Source organism: Pristiophorus japonicus, chromosome 4, assembly GCF_044704955.1.
Source record: "Pristiophorus japonicus isolate sPriJap1 chromosome 4, sPriJap1.hap1, whole genome shotgun sequence".
Taxonomy (NCBI): Eukaryota; Metazoa; Chordata; class Chondrichthyes; family Pristiophoridae; genus Pristiophorus; species Pristiophorus japonicus.
Genome location: NC_091980.1, coordinates 92,257,173 through 92,280,213, shown reverse-complemented (window position 1 = coordinate 92,280,213; position 23,041 = coordinate 92,257,173). Strand labels below are relative to the sequence as shown.

General features: G+C 45.9%; 2 protein-coding genes across 4 annotated transcripts in view; one reads left to right on the top strand and one right to left on the bottom strand.

The window, feature by feature from the left end:
• Positions 1–4,256, bottom strand: part of LOC139262119 (sideroflexin-1) — a 141,950-nt gene extending 137,694 nt beyond the window's left edge. Inside the window, exon 1 of the mRNA XM_070877269.1 lies at positions 4,181–4,256. The gene's annotated coding sequence lies outside the window, so the exon portion shown is untranslated. The remainder of the gene's footprint in view (positions 1–4,180) is intronic.
• A 95-nt stretch (positions 4,257–4,351) lies between these two features.
• The window catches only part of LOC139262992 (D(1) dopamine receptor-like), a 167,081-nt gene continuing 148,391 nt past the window's right edge, over positions 4,352–23,041 (top strand). The window contains exons 1-3 of one of the 3 annotated variants that reach the window (XM_070878414.1): positions 4,352–4,522; positions 13,829–13,981; positions 14,137–14,361. The gene's annotated coding sequence lies outside the window, so the exon portion shown is untranslated. Of the gene's footprint in view, positions 4,523–13,828; positions 13,982–14,136; positions 14,362–18,247; positions 18,827–23,041 lie in introns of those variants that run through there. The other 2 variants (XM_070878416.1, XM_070878415.1) reach the window with 2 other exon arrangements.

The following is a 23,041-nucleotide window of genomic DNA, read 5'->3' as shown; positions in this document are numbered from 1 at the left end:
TCCTCAAATAATGAAGCAGTCCGCATCAGCATGCAGCAAGACCTGGACAACATTGCGCCTTGGCTGATAAGTAGCAGGTAACATTCGTATCATACAAGTGCCAGGCCATGGCCATCGCCAACAAGAGAAAGTCTAACCACCTCCCCTTGACATTCAGTGGCATTACCATTGTCGAATGCCCTACCACTAACATGCTGGAGGTCACCATTGACCAGAAACTTAACTGGAGCAGCCACATAAAAATCGTGGCTACAAGAGGTCAGAGGCTCGGTATTCTGCAGAGTGACTCACCTCCTGACTTACCAAAGCCTTTCCAACATCTACAAGGCACAAGTCAGGAGTGTGATGGAATACTCTCCACTTGCCTGGATGAGTGCAGCTCCATTAACACTCAAAGCTCAACAGCATCCAGGACAAAGCAGCTCGACTGAATGGCACCCCATCAACCACCTTAAACATTCACTCCCTCCACCACTACCAAGGCTTCTTCGACAGCACCTCCCAAACCCACAACCTCTACCACCTAGAAGGACAAGGGCAGCAGGCACATGGGAACACCACCACCTCCAAGTTCCCCTCCAAGTCACACACCATCCTGACTTGGAAATATATCGCCGTTCTTTCATCGTCGCTGGTCAAAATCCTGGAACTCCCTACGCAAGAGCACTGTGGGAGTACCTTCACCACATGGACTACAGCGTTTCAATTCGGTGGCTCACCAGCACCTTCTCGAGGGCAATTAGAGATGGGCAATAAATGCCAGCCTTGTCAGCGACGCCCATATTCCGTGAATGAATGAAAAAAAAGGGTGAAAGATGGAATGCCGGCCAGGACAGCATTGGAATAGTTGAGTCTGGAGGCAACACAAGCAAGGAACGAAGTTACTGTTGGGAGCCAGGCCCAAGAAAATGGCTTTGGTCTTAATAATGTTTAATTGGAGGAAACTGCAGTTCATCCAGGAATGGATGTTGGGCAAGCAGACTGACAACGCAGAGACAATGGAGGGGACGAGAGAGGTGGTGGTGAGGTAGAGCTGGGCAACGTCAGTGCATATATGGAACCTGAAATCATGTCTTTGGATGATATCACTGAGGGCCAGCATATAGGTCATAAATAGGAGGGGAACATGGATAGATCCTTGATAAGCTCCAGAGATAACAGTGCTGGGACAGGAAGAGAAGCCACTGCCAGAGATTCTCTGACTATGAGTGGATATGTAAAAATGGAACCAAGCAATGCAGTCTAACACACCTAGGCAACAGAGGAGAGGTATTGGAGGATGACATTGCCGACCCTGTCAAAGGCTGCAGAGAGGTCGAGAAAAATGAGGAAATATAGTGCGCCACGATCAGTCACAGAAGATGTCATCTATAGCTTTGTTTAGGGCTGTTTCAGTGCTGTGTCATGGGCGGAAACCCGATTGAAGAGGTTCAAACATAGAGTCGCGTTAAAGATGGTCACGGATTTGGGAGGTGACAACACGTTCAAGGATTTTGAAGAGGAAAGGGAGGCTGGAGATTGGGTGGTAGTCTGTAAGGACCGAGAGTGGTGAGAAGGTGGAACTTGCTGCCACATTGAGTGGTTGAAGCAGATATCATTGACACATTTAAGTGGCGGGGGGGGGGGGGGGGGCAGTTGATGCATTATTGAGGCAGAATGGAATATTTTCTTTTCATTTGTTCATGGGATATGGGCATCACTGGCAAGGCCAGTATTTTATTGCCCTCAAGAAGGTGTTGGTGAGCTGCCTTCCAGCACTGTTGCAGCCTGTTAGAGAGGGAGTTCTAAGATTCTGACCCAGTGCCAATGAAGGAACAGCAATATATTTCCAAGTCAAGATGGTGTGTGACTTGGAGGGGAACCTGGAAGTGATGGTGTTCCCTTGCGCCTGCTGCCCTTGTCCTTGTCCTTTTAGGCAGTCGAGGTCACAGGTTTGGGAGGTGCCGCTAAAGAAATAGAAAGGAATAGAGAGACATGGGGCAAGGGTGGGAAAAGGTTACTCGAGTGGGAGGATGCTCATGTAGAGTATAAATACAGGTATAGACTACTTAGGTCAAATAGTCTGTTACTGTGCTGTAGATTCAATGTAATTATATGTAATTGGTGGCAGTATGCAACTACACGCTCCAAGAAAGCTCACTTGTTTCGCTCCAGGATCACTATGTGGCTCGAGAGTTGCACAGTAAATTTAGCACAGGTGCAGAGTGGAAATTTCTTCACATTGATGATAAAGCTGCAATTTAAATACACATTAAGATATCTTGCTCTTCTAAGAGTGGGCCAGTAGTTTGTAGACAACTTTCAGATCAGACTGAGATAAAACACCAACCTTAGCTGACTGTACGTCTTTGAAGTTGATCCACAAATAGAAAGCGAGTTGATATATAAAAATAGTTATCCAACTCAGCACGAAGTAGAAAAAAATCTGTTGACTAGTCACTGTGGTTTATTAATGACAAACATTAGTTTTATGTTTTCTAGCTTCATGTCAGTTTCACTAGGTATTGAGAAATTCTTCATGTCAGTTGCAAAAAATGTCCTAAATTTGACTTGAGGGGATGGCAACAATGTGAAATCTGGTCATGTGATGCAGATTGGTACGAATGTCCCGTGAAAAAATGAAATCTTAAATTTACAGGCCACAGCCAAGAATCAATAGTTCATCCTTTTTTAGGAACAATGTTTGAACAAATCAATTTTTAACCACCTATATGCAAATCTCTTCAGCAGTCAAAAATGAAATACAGGAGCTATATCCTCAAAACTGGAGGATATTAAAATGGAGAAACAGTATACAGTCTGGCGAGAACATGCATAGAGAAATGCTAAATGGCATTTTCCCATACTTTGTGTCCTTAAATGGTTGAACCATAGCTTTTGTGATTAGTCCAATCCTCTTAACTCAATTACTTAATTCAAATTACCTCTTAAGCACTAAATTCCTACTTTGCATTATTTGCCTTGCTTAATTTAAATGTGGAAAATGTATTTTTTCAATCCAAAAACTTTGAATTAAACAGCCTGTATGTTGCATTGAACGCAAAGTACATTGTAAAATATACACGATTAAATAACAAGCCATTTGTGGGGCACCGCAAAGCTTAATTCGTGATAACATGAGCTAATGTTTAATTTGGCATTGACTGCACAAGAGTCAAATATGAACAGTCAGCAACACCACAAGGTGTTCAGAACTATCGTTTTACTGTCAAGTAACAAGTCCCTCATGTTCAAATATGAACAGAAAACAGCACCAACATTTTATTTAGAATGCAATTACAGTATTGCCGAGGGAAACACGCTAGAAATAAAGTCAACAATATCACACCAACTACTGTAAACATAAAGCCTGCTTGTCAATGTTATCTTCCTAATAGATTACAAACTTCTGGAATGCATTTTCCTCTCTGATGCAATCATCTTTGATGCCATTCGAAAAATCATTGCATCAGAAATATTAAAACCTGTGCACCGCTGTATAGTTTGCCGGGACCCCAGAAAAAAAAAATCTGTAGTCAGTAAGTGTTTCTGCGACACGTATGCCATCAGCATGCGATCACTTGTAACACGCGTTAAAGTTAAATTGCCTGCACGGTTTCTGCGACAGCGACATTCTGTCAAAACTGCCTGATGCTGGGGGAATCTCACTGCCGTTGCAAGCTCTGACTGCAACCATACAAAAAAAATGAACCGAAGCCATCCGTTACATCACGTCCAATCTTTACTGCACACACTCACACACACAGAGCTGCATTGGAAACATTCATTCTACACCATCAGCAAGCAAACGGGAAATAAATCAAAAAGGAGCGAGAAATCCTTTCATTTTGAGGCCGGCTCATTTGATTTATTGACCGGTTAGCAGTCGACTCCACCGGTGACTATGGGAATCCCGGGCTCCCAGTGTCCATTTACCCCGATAATAAAATCACTCAGCACCAGGGGGTGACTGACACCCCGGGGGTTGCTGCTTCTCAGTCCCGCTTCGCTCCTTCAATCCCATCCATTTCTGGCAGCCGGTCGGTAGGGGAAATCCCTCCTCCGCGAGGACATCCATCCATCCAATACCCCTCACCTGCCTACCCCAACCGTGTCCCTCCGTGCTCCGCCGCCCCGCAGTGCTGCGGCCACGAGCCCACGCCGCCGGCTTTTTAACGACATTTAACGGTCGCTCACTCACCGCAAACGGTCTCCTTCGATCTCAATCAGTCCGAGCCCGCGCTCCAGCTCGAGACACCACTTCACCCGGAAGTGCTGATCCTGACAGCGCGCGAGCCCGACCAACCCGGCCACGTGGGGGCACGCGCCCTGCAGGGGTCCCCGTCACGAGGGAGCAAGGTGGTATCGGCAGTGGTCGGGCGGACACGCGCCTCCACACACATAATCTGATCAGCGACCTGGGGAGTGAGAATGATCTGAGCCACACCTGTCAGCCATTAACCTGAGAGAGGATTGAGGGAAACCGATGGGACACCAGCATCAAGGAGGAATTATAGACCGGTCAGCCTGACATCGGTAGTGGGTAAAATGATGGAATCAATTATTAAGGATGTCATAGCAGCGCATTTGGAAAGAGGTGACATGATAGGTCCAAGTCAGCATGGATTTGTGAAAGGGAAATCATGCTTGACAAATCTTCTGGAATTTTTTGAGGATGTTTCCAGTAGAGTGGACAAGGGAGAACCAGTTGATGTGGTGTATTTGGACTTTCAGAAGGCTTTCGACAAGGTCCCACACAAGAGATTAATGTGCAAAGTTAAAGGGATTGGGGGTAGTGTGCTGACATGGATTGAGAACTGGTTGTCAGACAGGAAGCAAAGAGTAGGAGTAAATGGGTACTTTTCAGAATGGCAGGCAGTGACTAGTGGGGTACCGCAAGGTTCTGTGCTGGGGCCCCAGCTGTTTACACTGTACATTAATGATTTAGATGAGGGGATTAAATGTAGTATCTCCAAATTTGCGGATGACACTAAGTTGGGTGGCAGTGTGAGCTGCGAGGAGGATGCCATGAGGCTGCAGAGCGACTTGGATAGGTTAGGTGAGTGGGCAAATGCATGGCAGATGAAGTATAATGTGGATAAATGTGAGGTTATCCACTTTGGTGGTAAAAACAGAGAGACAGATTATTATCTGAATGGTGACAGATTAGGAAAAGGGGAGGTGCAAAGAGACCTGGGTGTCATGGTACATCAGTCATTGAAGGTTGGCATGCAGGTACAGCAGGCGGTTAAGAAAGCAAATGGCATGCTGGCCTTCATAGCGAGGGGATTTGAGTACAGGGGCAGGGAGGTGTTGCTACAGTTGTACAGGGCCTTGGTGAGGCCACACCTGGAGTATTGTGTACAGTTTTGGTCTCCTAACCTGAGGAAGGACATTCTTGCTATTGAGGGAGTGCAGCGAAGGTTCACCAGACTGATTCCCGGGATGGCGGGACTGACCTATCAAGAAAGACTGGATCAACTGGGCTTGTATTCATTGGAGTTCAGAAGAATGAGAGGGGACCTCATAGAAACTTTTAAAATTCTGACGGGGTTAGACAGGTTAGATGCAGGAAGAATGTTCCCACTGTTGGGGAAGTCCAGAACCAGGGGTCACAGTCTAAGGATAAGGGGTAAGCCATTTAGGACCGAGATGAGGAGAAACTTCTTCACCCAGAGAGTGGTGAACCTGTGGAATTCTCTACCACAGAAAGTTGTTGAGGCCAATTCACTAAATATATTCAAAAAGGAGTTAGATGAAGTCCTTACTACTAGGGGGATCAAGGGGTATGGCGAGAAAGCAGGAATGGGGTACTGAAGTTGCACGTTCAGCCATGAACTCATTGAATGGCGGTGCAGGCTAGAAGGGGCGAATGGCCTACTCCTGCACCTATTTTCTATGTTTCTATGGTTGCCAACCCTCCAGAGTTGTCCTGGACTCTCCAGGAATTAAAGATTCACCTGGGAGTAGACCCATTTAAAAAAAAAAAGTTTTTTTTCACTTTTGGTTATTAGGTATATACATTTTGGGGGGGGGGAAGAGATGGTTTGTTTGACAGTCAAGAATCATACAGTTGGGGTAATTAAGTCTCCGTTAATTTATACAGCTACTTTTACGTCCTGGGAAGTCACAAAGTAATTCCAATTACCGTATATACTCGCGTATCCTACGATCTCACGTATCATGCGACCCCTAAATTTTCGTTCCCAAAACATGATTTTATCATATATCTCATGTATCATGCGAGTCACTTTTTTGAGATACCAGATGCCGCTAGGCTAGGCTTTCAAACAAGTTTAACAAGTACCCAACACGTAACAAGTACCCTAACACATAACAACGATCGAATACAGACCTTAACAACCGAATCATGAAACATCGAGTGGATTCTGTTGTGAAAGCTGTTCGCGAATCGAACACCGATATAGTAATCATTCCAGCTGGCTTGACTAGCGTCGTTCAGCCACTGGACGTATCCATTAATAAGCCATTTAAAGACAATATAAGAAAGAAATGGAATGACTGGATGATGGAAGGAGAGAAATCATTTACGAAGGGAGGGAATATGAAGGCTCCGGATTTGCTTCTACTGTGTTTGCGGATAAAAGAAGCATGGGCTGAGATAGATGGAGATTTGATTGTTAAAGCCTCTAATAATGCAGCAAACTTCAGAGGGAGTTGTGGGTGGCGATCTCTAGACCACAGCAAAGATACAGTACAAGTGACAATAGAGGCTGCAATCCAGCCCAGGAGATACCTGCCAAGATTCAGCGTGGATACCGTCTGCTCAACAGCCTAACAGCCTAATCTTGGCCAGCACTTCACACCCGCAAATTTTGTATCTCGCGTATCATGCTACCCCCCAAATTTAGGTTACAATTTAGGTCTTCAAAAGTCGCATGATACGCGAGTATATACAGTAATTATTTTTGAAGTGCACACTTGTTATGTAGGCAAAAATGGTAGCCAATTTGCTCAGCAAGATCCCACAAACAGTAAATGAGATAAATGGTCAGTTAATCTGTTTTTGTGAGTTATGGATTATCTTCATAGATTACATAGAATATTGAACATAGAAACAGGCCATTCGGAAAATGAAGTAAATACACTCACGTTTTATACTGAGTTGTGGTGCTCACCACGCCACTCAGAAGGAATTTGCAAGAGCGCAAATCTGTGCTTGTTGGTTGCCCAATGACCAACTAGTGTATATCCTCTGGAATGGGTTGGGAATGGAGATGATGATAAGCGGGGTCTCTTTGAGGTATTGGTGACTCCAAGATGCTTAGTGTTGGAAGATTAAAACTAAGTTGATCCAGTGTAGCAGACTCAACTAAAGGCTAAAAGTTCTTGTTTGATTTACCTGATTTGTCAAAATTGTGAGATTCCAATTACAACAGTTCCCACTGAACCAGAGCACAAGGGTGTAAGTTAGACTGTGTGAACATAGAGAAAGCTCAGCTGGATTGAAGAAGGAGATAAGTTATAACACGGTCAGGTGAGTCCAAAAGAAAACAGCACTCAGTTTTTTTTTCATTCACGGGATGTGGGCGTCGCTGGCAAGGCCAGCATTTATTGCCTATCCCGGATTGCCCTTCAGAAGGTGGTGCTGTACTGCCTTTTTGAACCGCTCTAGTCTGTGTAGTGAAGATACTCCCACAGTGCTGTTAGGTAGGGAATTACAGGATTTTGACCCAGTGGCAATGAAGGAATGGCGATATATTTTCAAATCAGGATGGTGTGTGCCTTGGCGAGGATCTTATAGGTAGTGGTGTTCCCATGTTCCTGCTGCCCTTGTCCTTGTAGGTGGTAGAGGTCGTGGTTTGGGAGGTGCTGTCGAAGAAGCATTGGCGAGTTTCTAAAGCGCATCTTGTAAAAGGGAATATTATTTGAATGGGGAGAAATTACACCATGCTGCGGTGCAGAGGGACCTGGGGGTCCTTGTGCATGAAACTCTTCCCAAAAAGTTAGTTTGCAGGTGCAGCAGGTAATCAGGAAGGCGAATGGAATGTTGGCCTTCATTGCAAGAGGGATGGAGTACAAAAGCAGGGAGGTCCTGCTGCAACTGTACAGGGTATTGGTGAGGCCGTACCTGGAGTACTGCGTGCAGTTTTGGTCACCTTACTTAAGGAAGGATATAATATCTTTGGAAGGGGTACAGAGACGATTCACTAGGCTGATTCCGGAGATGAGGGGGTTACCTTATGATGATAGATTGAGTAGACTGGGTCTTTACTCGTTGGAGTTCAGAAGAAACATTTAAAATAATGAAGGGGATAGACAGGATAGAGGCAGAGAGGTTGTTTCCGCTGGTCGGGGAGACTAGAACGAGGGGGCACAGCCTCAAAATACGGGGGAGCCAATTTAAAACCGAGTTGAGAAGGAATTTCTTCTCCCAGACGGTTGTGAATCTGTGGAATTCTCTGCCCAAGGAAGCAGTTGAGGCTAGCTCATTGAATGTATTCAAATCACAGATAGATAGATTTTTAACCAATAAGGGAATTAAGGGTTATGGGGAGCGGGCGGGTAAGTGGAGCTGAATCCACAGCCAGATCAGCCATGATCTTGTTGGGTGGCGGAGCAGGCTCGAGGGGCTAGATGGCCTACTCCTGTTCCTAATTATTATGTTCTTATGTTCTTATTAATGTTGGGGAGGTCCAGAACCAGGGGTCACGGTCTAGGGATGGGGGTGGGCCATTTGGGACCGAGATGGGGAGAGGCTTCTTCACCCAGAGAGTGGTGGGCCTGTGGAATTGTCTGCCACAGAAAGTTGTTGAGGCCAGTTCACTGGGTGTGTTCAAGGGGGAGTTAGATGTAGTCCTTACTACAAGGGGGAATCAGGGGGTATGGCAAGAAAGCAGGAATGGGGTACTGAAGTTGCATGTTCAGCCATGAACTCATTGAATGGCGGTGCAGGCTCGAAGGGCCGAATGGCCTACTCCTGCACCTATTTTCTATGTTTCTATCTTGTAGATGGTATACACTGCAGCCATGGTGCGCCAGTGGTGGAGGGATGGTCTGTTTAAGGTGGTGGATGGGGTACTAATCAAGCGAGCTGCTTTGTCCTGGATGGTGTTGAGCTCCAGAGTTGTTGGAGCTGCACCCATCCAGGCAAGTTGAGAATATTCCATCACACTCCTGACTTGTGCCTTATAGATGGTGGAAAGGCATTGGGGAGTCAGGAGGTGAGCCACTCGGCACAGAGTACCCAGCCTCTGACCTGCTCTTGTAGCCACAGTATTCATGTGGCTGGTCCAGTTAAGTTTCTGGTCAATGGTGACCCTCAAGATGTTGATGGTAATGTCATTATATGTCATGGGGAGGTGGTTAGACTTTCTCTTATTGGAGATGGTCATTGCCTGGCACTTAAGCGGCATGTAACATTCGCGCCACGTATCAGCCCAAGCCTGAATGTTGTCCAGGTTTTGCTGCATGCGGGCATGGACTGTTTCAATATCGGAGGAGTTGTGAATGGAACAGAACACTGCAATCATCAGCAAACATCCCCACTTCTCACCTTGTGCTGGAGGGAAGGTCATTGATGAAGCAGCTGAACATTGTTGGACCAAGGACACTGCCCTGAGGAACACCTGCGTCAATGTCCTGGGGCTGAGATCACTGGCCTCCAACAACCACAGCCATCTTCACACTTATTTCGAGTTTCATTTGAGACCTTCGATGAATCATTCCATATGCTTTAGTGCCCCTGAGGTCAGGCTTTATTTTTAGGTTACATATAGTGACACCACAAGTCCCAGCCAGAATGGAGATGATTGGGTAATTCCATCGTCAATCATGCCTGGAGTCACTAAATAACTGGGATTGAGTTTATGCACGTACGGCTGGATTTTGGGCTTTTTGGATTTTGGGGCGTTCATCGCAGTGCGGTTTTAAAGTTATCTCCTGAAAATAGTTTGCGCCTTTGATTGCAAGTTTCGGCGAAAAAGTAAGTTGGAGGAGCGTTGGCGTTAAGTCAGGAATTTCACTTTGGACTGAAACTTGTGTCGTTAAAGGAGGCGGCCATTTTGCACATTCACAATTTTTTTTGCCAGTCGCAAACGCTAATGCATTTGAGTGTGCGCATATAAACCATCCCACTTCAGCAACTCCTGTAGAGATGGAGCAGCAGGAGGGAAGAACATAATAGGAGCAGGAGTAGGCTATACGGCCCCTCGAGCCTGCTCCGCCATTTAATATGATCATGGCCAATCTGATCATGGACTCAGCTCCACTTCCCTGCCTGCTCCCCATAATCCCTTATCGGTTAAGAAACTGTCGATCTATGTCTTAAATTTAATCAATGTCCCAGCTTCCACAGCTCTCTGAGGCAGCGAATTCCACAGTTTTACAACCCGCTGAGAGAAATTCCTCCTCGTCTCAGTTTTAAATGGGTGGCCCCTTATTATAAGATTATGCCCTCTAGTTCTAGTCTCACCTATCAGTGGAAACATCCTCTGCATCCACCTTGTCAAGCCCCCTCATAATCTTATACATTTCGACAAGGTCACCTCTCATTCTTCTGAATTCCAATGAGTGGAGGCCTAACCTACTCAACCTTTCCTCATAAGTTAACCCCCTTATCTCCGGAATCAACGTCTGAACAGTCTCCAAAGCAAGTATATCCTTTCGTAAATATGCAAACCAAAACTGTACGCAGTATTGCAGGTGTGGCCTCACCAATACCCTGTACAACTGTAGCAAGATTTTCCTACTTTTATACTCCATCCTCTTTGCAATAAAGGCCAAGATTCCATTGGTCTTCCTGATCAATTGCTGTACCTGCATACTAACTATTATGTCCGTAATGTACTTATGAATGACTCCACGAGGCAATGTGTTGTACTCAAACTGTTGTGACCTTGGCCCTTTATTCCAAACTCCAGAGTGAGGCAGCCGCATGATGGCTCCCCTTTTATACCGCCCCTACCACCAGTGCAGGAAACCCTGGTCTCCACCAGTTGCACCCTCTAGTGGTGCCAGCATGTATAAACACAGTGTAAACCTTATTGATAGTACATCAGGTAAACAAGTCTCCATCTTATGCAACTATACAGTGACTACACAGAGAGTATATCTATAGTCTGCATATATAACACTAACCTTTTGTGTTTCATGCACAAGTACCCCCAGTGCCGCTGTACTGCAGCACTTTGCAATGTTTCTCCATTTAAATAATAACTTGCCCGATGATTTTTTTTCCTGCGAAAGTGCATGACCTCTCACTTCCCAACATTATACTCTTATCTACTAAATTTTTGCCCACTCACTTAGCCTGTCTATGTCTTTTTGCAGATTTTTTGACTCCTCCTCACACATTGCTTTTCCTTCCATCTTTGTATCGTCAGCAAACTTGGCTACGTTACACTCGGTCCTTTCTTCCAAGTTGTTCATATAGATTGTAAATAGTTGGGTTCCCAGCACTGATCCCTGTGGCACCCAACTCGTTACTGATTGACAACCCAAGAATGAACCATTTATCCCGACTCTGCTTTCTGTTAGTTAGCCAATCCTCTATCCATGCGGATATATTACCCCCAACCCCGTGAACTTTTATTTTGTGCAGTAACCTTTTATGTTGCACCTTGTCAAATGCCTTCTGGAAGTCTAAATTCACCACATCCACTGGCTCCCCGTATCCACCCATTACTAATTCCCTGGTCCAACGTTTACTTTAGCCACTCTTTTTTCCTTTTTATATACCTATAGAAACTCTTGCTATTTGTTTTTATATTTCGTGCTAGTTTACTTTCATAGTCTATCTTCCCTTTCTTAATCATTTTTTTTAGTCATTCTTTGCTGGCTTTTAAAAGCTTCCCAATCTTCTGTCCTCCCACTAGTTTTGGCCACTTTGTATGCCCTTGTTTTTAATTGGATACCGTCCTTTATTTCTTTAGTTAGCCATGGGATGGCTCTCTTTTACACCCTTTCCTCCTCACTGCAATATATTTTTCTTGAGAGTTGTGAATTATCTCCTTAAATGTATGTCACTGTTCATCAAACGTCCTACACTTTGATCTATTTTCCCAGTCCACTTTATGTTGGGAGTCCAACTCTGCCCTCATACCTTCATAGTCTCCTTTATTTAAGCTTGTTCGCTGGTTTGAGATCCAACTTTCTCACCCTCCATCTGAATAGAAATTCAACCATGCTATGATCACTCATTCCAAGGGGATCCTTTACTAGGAGATTGTTTATTAATTCTGTCTCATTACACAGGACCAGATCCAAGATAGCCTGCCTCCTGGTTGTTTCCGATACATACTGCTCAAGGAATCCGTCCCTTATGCACTCTATGAACTCTTCCTGAAGGCTACCCTGACCAATTTGATTTGTCCAATCAATATGGAGGTTAAAATCACCCATGATTATTGCTGTTCCCTTTTTTACAAGCCCCCACTATTTCCTGGTTTATACTCCGACCAACAAAGTTGCTACTGTTAGGGGGCCTATAGACTATTCCCACCAGTGACTTTTTTTCCCCCTTATTATTCCTTATCTGCACTCAAACTGTTTCAACATTCTGATCATTTGAGCCAATATCGTTTCTCACTATTGCAGTGATTCCATCCTTTATCAATAGAGCTACCCCACCTCCTTTTCCTTTCTGTCTGTCCTTCCGGATTGTCAAATACCACTGAATATTTAATTCCCAGTCCCGGTCACCTTGCAACCACATCTCTGTAATGGCTATCAGATCATACCCATTTGTATCTATTTCTGCCTTTAGCTCATCTATTTTGTTACGAATGCTACGTGCATTTAGACAAAGTGCCTTTAAATTTGTTTTTTTTACCCTTTTTCCTGCTTGTTTCCTCTCTCCTTCAAACTCACTTTCTTTACTTTTGCTTTCTAATTGCAGTTTACTCCCCTCCCTACTGAATCTATTTTCAGGATCCCATACCCCAGCCAAGCTAGTCTAAACCCTCCCCAACAGCACTAGCAACCCCGCCACCCCCCAGCGAGGCTATTGGTCCCGGCTCTGTTGAGATGCAACCCATCCGGCTTGTACAGGTCCCACCTCCCCCAGAAGTGGTCCCAATGCCTCAGGAAACTAAAGCCTTCCCGCCTGCACCATCTCTCCAGCCATGTAGTCATCTGATTTATCCTATTTCTATAGTCACTAGCTTGTGTCACCGGGAGTAATCCGGAGATTATTACCTTTTGAGGTCCTGCTTTTTCATCTCTCTCCTCGCTCCCTAAACTCTGCCTGCAGCACTTCATCCCAGGCGCTTCACCAATGAGGCGAGTGAGGCCTCAGTGAACGCAATGGAGTGGAGGTGGTCCTCACTCCATCTTGCTGGGGGAGCCAGACCACTCCTACCTGTTTTTAAGAGACTGTGAAGGGACAATGCTGCAGACACTGTGCCCAGAACTGCCACACAGTGTTGCAAAAAGTTCAACGACTTTACCAGGTTGTTAGGGTGAATACCATTTTCATTTATGTATGCCTTCATGACTTCTCATATTAATCTCACACACTATGTGAAGTTTTTCATGCATATGGTCCCTCTCAACAGTCTTGTGTCATTCACAATGCACAAGAAAGATGAAGGCTTACTTCTGCACCCATTGGCTTCGAATGATCCATGCACATAAACTCAGTCATTTACATCCTTCCTCACCATACACTCCCACTGCTGCTACGCCTTTCAGAAAGATCACCTGCAGCCCCCATGTTACATCCCTTTAACCTCCTAACAGTTCCTCACGAAGCACATGCAACATCCAAACAGATTGAATGGTAGCCACGAGAACATTCACACAATATCGCCTATTGTACTATGGCAGGCATATGTACCACAACAGCAAAGAAACCCTTTCTGAACCCTTCCTATTTTTCTCTTTGCAGTCGAAGCACTCCCACAACAGGAGGGAGCAGCTGCGCACAGGCCACCCCAATTATTGCCACTGACTGATGTCGAGGAACGGGTGTCAACCCTCATAGATATACCAGCTCGGACAGTTGTCGGGGGTGATGCTGAGTCCACTTCAGGTAGTGTGGGTATGTAAATGGATAGAGCGACTGAAGAGATAATATTAAGACATATAATAAAGTGGTGGCGGCCTTTCAAATGAACATGTGCAATGCCACCTTCCTCATGTCACCCTGCCCCCTCCCCTGCTGCTAACCACACGTCTGTTATTTTCTACTTGCAGATGACCAGCCGCAAGCACAGCATCCTTCAAGGGAGCCCTCTATGGGTCAATGAGGCAGGGGAAGAGAGTGTTCGGCCTGAACCTCAGAGCTCACCAGTTGCCCCGTCTGGCCTCACTACCTGGGGATGACGTGGATTTCCCGGGGTGTGAGGAATCGGAGGCTCCTGGGCCCCACTAAAGCAATGCAGTGCGAGAGGGGAATCTCGCAGGCCAGCTCTCTGGAGGGTGAGTTGGCAAAGTCGGTCTGCTCAACAACAGGCAGACATGGAACTGGACTTGGTGGAAATGTCCAGGGAAACCACAAGCATGCACTGTGAGTTTATGGATGCATTGGGACGGATCCCAGTGAGCATTGACAAGTTTACTGCAACTGTTGCGGAGGCAGCATCACAGATTGACAGTGTGACTCAGGAGTCCAGCGAGGCCATCATTGCTCACAGACAGAGGCTGGTGGCCTCGAGCAGCGACAGTGGTGTTTCAAAGTGTGTGGTGCGTGCCCTTGATCACGTCGCAGACTCGGGCGCATCGCAGGCACAGGCTATGCTTCAGCTTGGTCAAGTCATACAATGGATGTCTGCTACCATACTCTCTGCATTCCCCATTGCCTAACGGGGAAGGATGATGCCGAAGCAGACCAGCAAGTTGTGAAGACACATCGTGCTCCGGATGCTGAGGCCCCGCCCCGTCGGTAAGTCAGTAGCTCCCAGGAAATGGAGGGTGCTGTCCTTCCACAGGATGATAGCATTCAGGCTCCCACCACTGACTCGCCAACCATGCACCATACACGGTTGACACCCCAGCCACCAGTGATTGCTCTCACTGAAGATGAGGCGCAGCAGTCCGCAGCCGGGCCTTCCAGGCCAAGAACTGGTCTAGGGTGTCCTCAGATGGCGTCTGCATTGTCTGGCCCCCCAACAAAGCAGCCCTCAGGCAGCCTTGCTGTAGGCACTGAGGAGGAGCAGCAGGCGCGGGAGGGGATTGAAGGGAAGTGGCGATGGGGGGTAGTGGAGGGGAGAGTGTGGATAAGAGCCATTAGGCCTGGCACAAGTTGGTGCTCATGAATGTTTGTAACTTTGTAAAAAATGTACATAGTGGTGTGATAACAATTGACTCATCTTGAATTGTCTTGCTGCAGGAAGTTTACTTTTTATTTACATTTTGTTCACTGCAGGAAGCAGTTTTGTGTTTATTTACTTTTACTTTAACCATTGTATAGTTTTGGGTTTTTGGGGAGGGAACATTGTTCATTATTCATGTCTATAAAAATGTTTGTTTGACCTTTGCCCTTGGTGTCTTGCGTCTCATTGCAGAATCAAGTGTAGATTAGCCAGTATTGTGGCATAGATTAGTGAGTCAACGCTGCAACCCCTCCTTCCCCATTCAAGCAAATGGTGAGCTGCCGACACAGAGCTCTTGCTGCAACCAGATCTCCACGCTGCCTCCCCTGTGGTTCTGGTCTCACTGCAATGGGTTCCTCGCTAGGTTCCTCTTCCTCATCCTCCTCCTCCTCAGGTGGTCCTGTAATCCCCACTGGCAATATCTGGCCCCTCATGATGGCTAAGTTGTGTAGCATGCAGCCCATGACGATGAATTTGGACACCTGTTGAGGGGAATATCGAAGGCTGCCTCCAGAGCGGCCCAGGCATCGGAAATGCTGCTTGAGCACGCCAATTGTCTGTTCGATGATTTTGCGGGTGGCTGCATGGCTCTCATAAAGGTGCTTGGCTTCTGTGGCGGGGTTCCGGAGGGGGGGATCATGAGCCAGGTGGCCAGGTCGTATCCTTTGTCCCCAATCAGCCAGCCCTGGCCTTGTCTTTGTCGCTGAAACATTTGTGAGACACTTCTCTCACGCAAGATGAAAGCATCATGTGTCATCCCTGGATAGCGGGCATTCACTGTGAGGAAGCGTTGCGTATGGTCACAGACCAGCTGTACATTTAGGGAGTGGTATCCCTTTTGGTTTCTGAAGACCTCTGCATTGTGTAATGGTGCTCGCAAGACGTCGTGTGTGCAGTCAATGGCACCATGAACCTTGGGGAAGCCTGCAATTCGTCCAAACCCTAGAGCCCTCTTATTTTGGCTGTCCCTGTTTATTGGGAACTTTATGAAATCCATTCTGTGTGCGTACAGTGCCCTTGTAACCTGGCGAGTGCAGCAATGTGCAGTGTGCTGAGAGATACTGCACATGTCCCCTGCTGCTGCCTGGAAGGAGCCGGAGGCATAGAATGCCACAGTCACCTTCACTTTGACAGGCAGCGCAGTCCTATTGGTGCTGGTAAGCGTTAGGTCTGCCTGTAGGAGCTGGCATATCTCTGTCAGCACTTCTTTTCAGAAGTGCAGCCTTCCAACACACTGCGCCTCAGATGTGGAGGTATGAGCCATGTTCCCTGTAAAACCATGACGGGTAAGGCCTCCTCCCCATACGTCTGCGACCTCTTTAAATCTGTGCCCAACATGGCCAAGAACCCTTCTTCTAGCTTGAAGCCGCCTGCCAATAGCAACCAGCATGATTCGCTGGCGAACTAGTATTGCCTCTATTGAAATCTCTCACTGACCTTGTAAGCAAAGTGTCATGGCACATAAAAATGCCATTTGCAACTCGGAGCCTCACGCAGCATTTTGCGTGCAACCATAGCAGTCACAGATAACTGCGATATAAGTTCCTCCAGCCTCCGTTTAAATATGCTGCCAGTAGTACCTGCTGCACCCTGGGACCGCCTGGTTTTTTCAGGTGTTTCTTGGGGTGGTTGTCAAATGATGCGTTGAGGCCGAAAGTTCCATCCGGGGCACTTGCGCAGCCTTGCACGACAATTGGTGTCAAAATCATGCTGAAAACGGAGGGCGGGGCGGTAAGTTAAACCATTAGCCGAATCTTCCAGCCGGGTACTAAATTCTGGACGCCCGGCAGCAAGCCATAAACAGCATTTAACGTCCCACTGGGGTGCTAAACTAGGCGCAAAATAGCCGAAAATCCAGCCTTATAATTTGTATTATGTAATTATTCTCCACTCACTGCATTTCACTGGAGAATTAATTAATTTGTTGGAGAAATAATCCTGCTTTTATCAGGAGACTTTTGGTAATGAGTTCTGTTTTTTGTAGTTCATAGAGACTTTGTTTAAATAAACTGTTTTTGCTGAGTAAATAGACTCTGTTTGCTGAGTAAATAGACTCTGTATGCTGAGTAAATAGACTCTCTATGCTATAAAATATGCCCTGTTTGCTGTAAGACCTGCCATAAGTCCTATCCTGCCTCCAATTCATTGGCTGACACAGTGGTGTCAGTAGACCCAATGTTATTTTTAATTTGTAGATTCCACAATAATACAACTCATATACTAAATAAGTACAAAATATTGTATAAGAGACTCTACAAAGGGATACTTATTGCAATATTTACAGAATATTATAGTTGTATAATAAGATTCATCACCTAACACGCTGTGTCAGCACCAGAAGGGGAACCCTCTGGACTACACTTCCTCCCACCCTGCTTCCTATAAAGACTCTATTACATTCTCCCAGTTTCTCCGTCTCTGCCGCATCTGTTCTGACAATGCCACCTTCCATACTAGTGCTTCCGATATGTCTTCCCTATTCCTCAGCTGAGGATTTCCCTCTACCGCAGTTGACAGGGCCCTCGACCATGTCCGTTCCATTTCCTGCACCCTCTGCCCTCACCTATCTCCCCTCCCTCCCGATAGGGTTCCCCTTGAATTCACCTTTCACCCACCAGCCTCCACATTCAATGTATCATCCTTCCCCATTTCTGCCACCTCCAGCGTGATCCCACCATCAATCACATCTTCCCATCCCCTCCCATTTCAGCATTCTGAAGTGACTGCTCCCTCCGTGACACCCTGTTCCACTCCTCAGTCACCCCCAACAGCCACTCCCCTTCCCACAGCACTTCACCATGCGAGCGCAGGAGATGCAACACCTGCCCTTTTACCTCCTCTCTTCCCATTGTCCAGGGCCCCAAACACTCTTTCCAGGTGAAACAGCGATTTACTTGAACTTCTTGCAATTTATATACTGTATTCGCTGCTCACGATGTGGTCTCCTCTACATTGGAGAGAACAAACGCAGATTGGGTGACCGCTTTGCAGAACACTTCTGTTCAGTCTGCAAGGATGACCCTGAGCTTCCGGGCCTGTCACTTTAATTCTCTGCTTCCCTCCCACTCTGCCTTCTCTATCCTCGGCCTCTTACACTGTTCCAATGAAGCTCAACGCAAGCTTGAGGAACAGCACCTCATCTTTCGATTAGGCACTTTACAGCCTCTGGACTCAACATCGAGATCAAAAATTTCAGACCATAACCTTTGCCCCTATTTTTTCTGATGGCTGCTGTTGATGATTCTGCCATTCCCATTTGCAGCATTTAGCCACTCTTGCCTGCCATCCCTTTTATTCTTTCCTCCCCTCCTTCCTTTCCTGCCTCTGCACTTGGTTAAAATCTGTTACATCTCCAACTTGAAAGGTCACAGACCTGAAACACGAACTCTGTTTCTCTCTCCACAGATAGAGCCTGACCTGCTGAGTATATCCAACATTTTCTGTTTTAATTTCAGATTCCAGCATCCACAGTATTTTGCTACTATATAAATGCAAGTTGTTGTTGAGTTTAGATAGATAGGGAAGAGGGAAGAGAAGGAAGCAATTGAAAAGTGAGGTGAAGAAGATTATGGGTAAGTTTGTGTTTTTCAGTACATTATTTGTGCATTTTGCATGTATGTCATGTCATGAAGTTTATTTTAGAGACCTATATTGAGGAAAGTGAAAGCAATATGAGTGGTAGAAGATGTGTATTGGCAGTAGTGCTTAGACTTACTCTAGCTACCCTTATGAGGCTATTGAACCCCTTCCTGCACTGTGTGGCAGTTCTTGGAGTGGTGAAGGTTGCATTGACTGCCTCTGCCACCTCCTCCATACAGCTTGAATGAACCTCTTATGGACTTTCAATGTCCAACAGTTTTGCTCTTCTGTCCCTCACTTCTGGTGAAAGGATCTCCAGGGATGCATCCAAGATACTGGGGGCTTTCTGGCTCCTGACACTTTTAGACATTTTGGCCATAACTGTCTGCCACTCTCCAGAACCGGCAGACAGCAGTCTCTAAGTTGCTGCACTATTTTAAATACAGCAGCTTGAATTTATTTTTCTCACAAAGGCGGTAAGTCAAGAGCGGAATGATGGCTCCAAACCCACCTGATAGTAAATGAGGGTCCCGGAGGAAATTGCAATAGGTTAGTGGCAGTTCAGCTAGGTGATTGGTATTCCTACTCCGTCACTAACCAGCCAACGGGAGGAGAATTCAGCCCAATAAATTAATTGGCTAGAATTAGCTAACACTTGGAATATTTGAGCTCCATGTCAACAGTATCGAGCAAGTTTATGGAATAGCAACAAGGATCAATTGTTAGCTTGGATAGATTGAAAAGAGCTTAGTCATTCTTCTTTAAGCAAGAAAGGCTAAGCAGGATAATACAAGTATTTAAAGAAGCTAAGCTAATTAATAAAGTGGATATCGTGTACGGAGCAAGAGGACATTATAATAAACCATTTGGGTTGTTTTTTTATGTTAGAGGACATTGGGGATTTGGAAATAAACTGACATCTAATCAGATTAATGTAACAAAAGTAAGATTTTTTTAGAAAAGAGGTCAGAGTTTTCTTGGAATTGGATGTTTTAGGGCATGTTTGCAATTCAAGGTGAGTCAATTTATTATTTGAAAAGAGATTAAGTTGAATAATATGATTGAAATGTGAATTTATTATATTAATTCAATAGTCTGCAAAGAAAATGAATGCTCAATTAAGCAAAATTGTTTTTACGTTCCTTTATATATTCTCATTAAAATTATCTAATTATGTCACTCACATTTGTGCAAATACTTCTACATCTAATTAGTAGATTTATATAGTGTGTTTGTTCATTTGATATGTAAATACACATGAATTAAATTGTAATTTTATAAAATGGTAAGTTTTTAAACTTCTGTGGTTGATTTATGTGTTGGTGTGACTATATATCAAAATGGCATCGAATGATGCAGATGCAACCAACAGAATTGCAAGTGTCAAAGGAATAAAAGGGTTTCATCTTCATTATTCTTTTTCCTTCTTTTCTGCCAGTTTTTCCTTGATTAACTGCTCAATCCTGAGCTCAACTTTATTCTCTCTACTATTAGGGTAACTTTCTTGCACCTGTAAAACATCAGCTGACGTTACCCTTACCGAACAACTATTTTAAAACATAACTTTAAATCAAGTGCCCCCTTTTGGTAAGGGCACTAGAACCACCGAACAACCCAGAAACATAATCCATGATTTATTACTTTGAGGCACACCTTATACAAAGCTCTCCTAAATGCTCTTCCTCCCTCCATTTTCCACAAACTACAATTAATTCAGAATGCTTTGACCCCCTCCTCACTGATGCAAAGCACTGCACCTCTATCGTTCCCATTTTGGCAAGTTCCACTTGATGCGTTCATAATAAAGGATGAAACTGAGTACTGTGTACAATGAGCAAGTGTGACTTTAGCTCCTTTAATGAGACTCCAAAGTGCAGGTACCTCGTGGGTGGCCTGCTTATATACCATATAATCTGGGATCCCTTGAGACTCCAACAGATAGGCCCTCTGGTGGTAGTATAATACAGGTTGCAAGGGGTTAAACACATAACATCACTCCCCCGTAAAGTCAGTAGTACATTTGTTTACCAGGTGAGACGATCTGGGGCTTTTCGCTCCTTTGTCGATCGACTCGGTACAAATGCGGGTGTGGGTGAGTTGGTTAGTTCTTCACTGGGCTGCTGGGCAGCCGGCCTTGCTGGGCTGCTGGGGATGGTGAGTTCGGCTTCGTGGTCAACCATGATGTCAGTTGCCACGTGTGTGTGTGTGTGTGTGTGTGTGTGTGTTGGAGGGTCAAAGGTGGTGGTGTCTTCTTCAGGTTGTTCGTAGCTGTTGGTGAACCATAATTTGATTTGAACCAAATGTTTTCTGCGCGTTAGTCCATTGGCCAATTTGACCTGAAACACCCTACTCCCCTCTTTGGCTATGACTGTGCCAGCGAGCCATTTGGGACCATGTCCATAACTGAGTACAAACACAGGGTCCTTGACCTCAATATCGCGTGACAAATTTGCGTGGTCATGGTACACAGTTTGTTGATGCCGCCTGCTCGCCACATGATCAAGGAGATCAGGATGGACAAGAGAGAACCTTGTTTTGAGCGCCCTTTTCATGACCAGGTTGGCTGGGGGAACCCCGGTGAGTGAGTGGAGTCTGGTACAGTAGCTGAGCAGCAGTCGGGATAGCCAGGTTTGCAGGGAGCCATCTGACACACGTTTCAAGCTTTGCTTGATGGTCTGAACTGCCCGTTCTGCCTGGCTGTTAGATGCAGGCTTGAACGGGGCAGATGTGACATGCTTGATCCCATTGCGGGTCATGAATTCTTTGAATTCAGCACTGGTGAAACACGGCCTATTGTCACTGACTAGGACATCAGTCAGGCCATGCGTGGCAAACATGGCTCGTAGGCTTTCAATAGTGGCCGTGGATGTGCTTACAGACATTGCACATTCAATCCATTTTGAGTAAGCATCCACGACAAGCAAGAACATTTTGCCTAGAAATGGGCCCACATAGTCCACGTGGATCCTCGACCACAGTTTGGAGGGCCACGACCACAAACTTAGCGGTGCCTCACTGGGTGTATTGCTCTGCTGAGAGCAAGTGTTGCACTGGCGCATGCATGACTCTAAATCTGAGTCGATGCCGGGCCACCACACATGGGATCTGGCTATGGCTTTCATCATTACAATGCCTGCGTGGGTGCTGTGCAGTTCACAAATGAACGTATCTCTGCCTTTCTTGGGCAGCACCAAGCGATTGCCCCACAACAGGCAGTCCGCCTGCAGGGACATTTCGTCTTTGCGCCTGTGGACCGGCTTAATTGCCTCCTGCATCTCCGCTGGGCGCTGGACCAACTACCATGGAGGACACAGTTTTTTACCAAGGACAGTAAAGGATCCTAGCTGGTCGAGGTCCTGATCTGGCGGGCCGTAACGGGGGACTTTTAGTTTTCGAATGCATCCATTACCATGAGCAAGTCCGCAGGCTGTACCATTTACACCCCGGTGGTGGGCAATGGCAGCTGACTGAGAGCATCAGCGCAGTTCTCTGTGCCCGGTCTGTGGCGGATTACATAGTTGTATGCCGACAGTGTGAGCGCCCATCTTTGGATGCGGACAGAGGCATTGGTGTTAATCTCTTTGCTCTCAGAGAACAGCAATATGAGCGGCTTGTGGTCAGTTTCAAGCTCAGACTTGAAGCCAAATAAGTAATGGTGCATTTTCTTTACCCCGTAAACGCATGCCAGAGCTTCTTTTTCAATCATGCCATAGGCCCTTTCGGCCTTGGACAAACTCCTGGATGCATAAGCGACCTGTTGCAAAATCCTCGATTCGTTAGCCTGTTGTAACACACACCCGACCCCATATGACGATGCATCGCAAGCTAGCACTAAATGTTTACACAAGTTATACAGGACAAGCAGTTTGTAAGAACACAACAGTTTCCTGGTTTTCTTAAAGGCAGCCTCTTGAGAATTCCCCTATACCCAGTTGTCTCCCTTGTGCAGTAGCGCATGCAGGAGTTCTAGCGAGGTGCTTAACCCAGGTAGGAAATTACCGAAATAGTTAAGGAGTCTCAGGAACGACCGCAGCTCCATCACGTTCTGTGGTCTCGACGCGTTCTTGATGGCCTTCATCTTGGCATCGATGGGTCTGATGCCGTCTGCTGTGATTCTTCTTCCCAAGAACTCGACCTTCTGCGCCATGAAAATACACTTCGAGCGTTTCAACCTGAGTCCCACGTGATCCAACCGACTAAGAACCTCT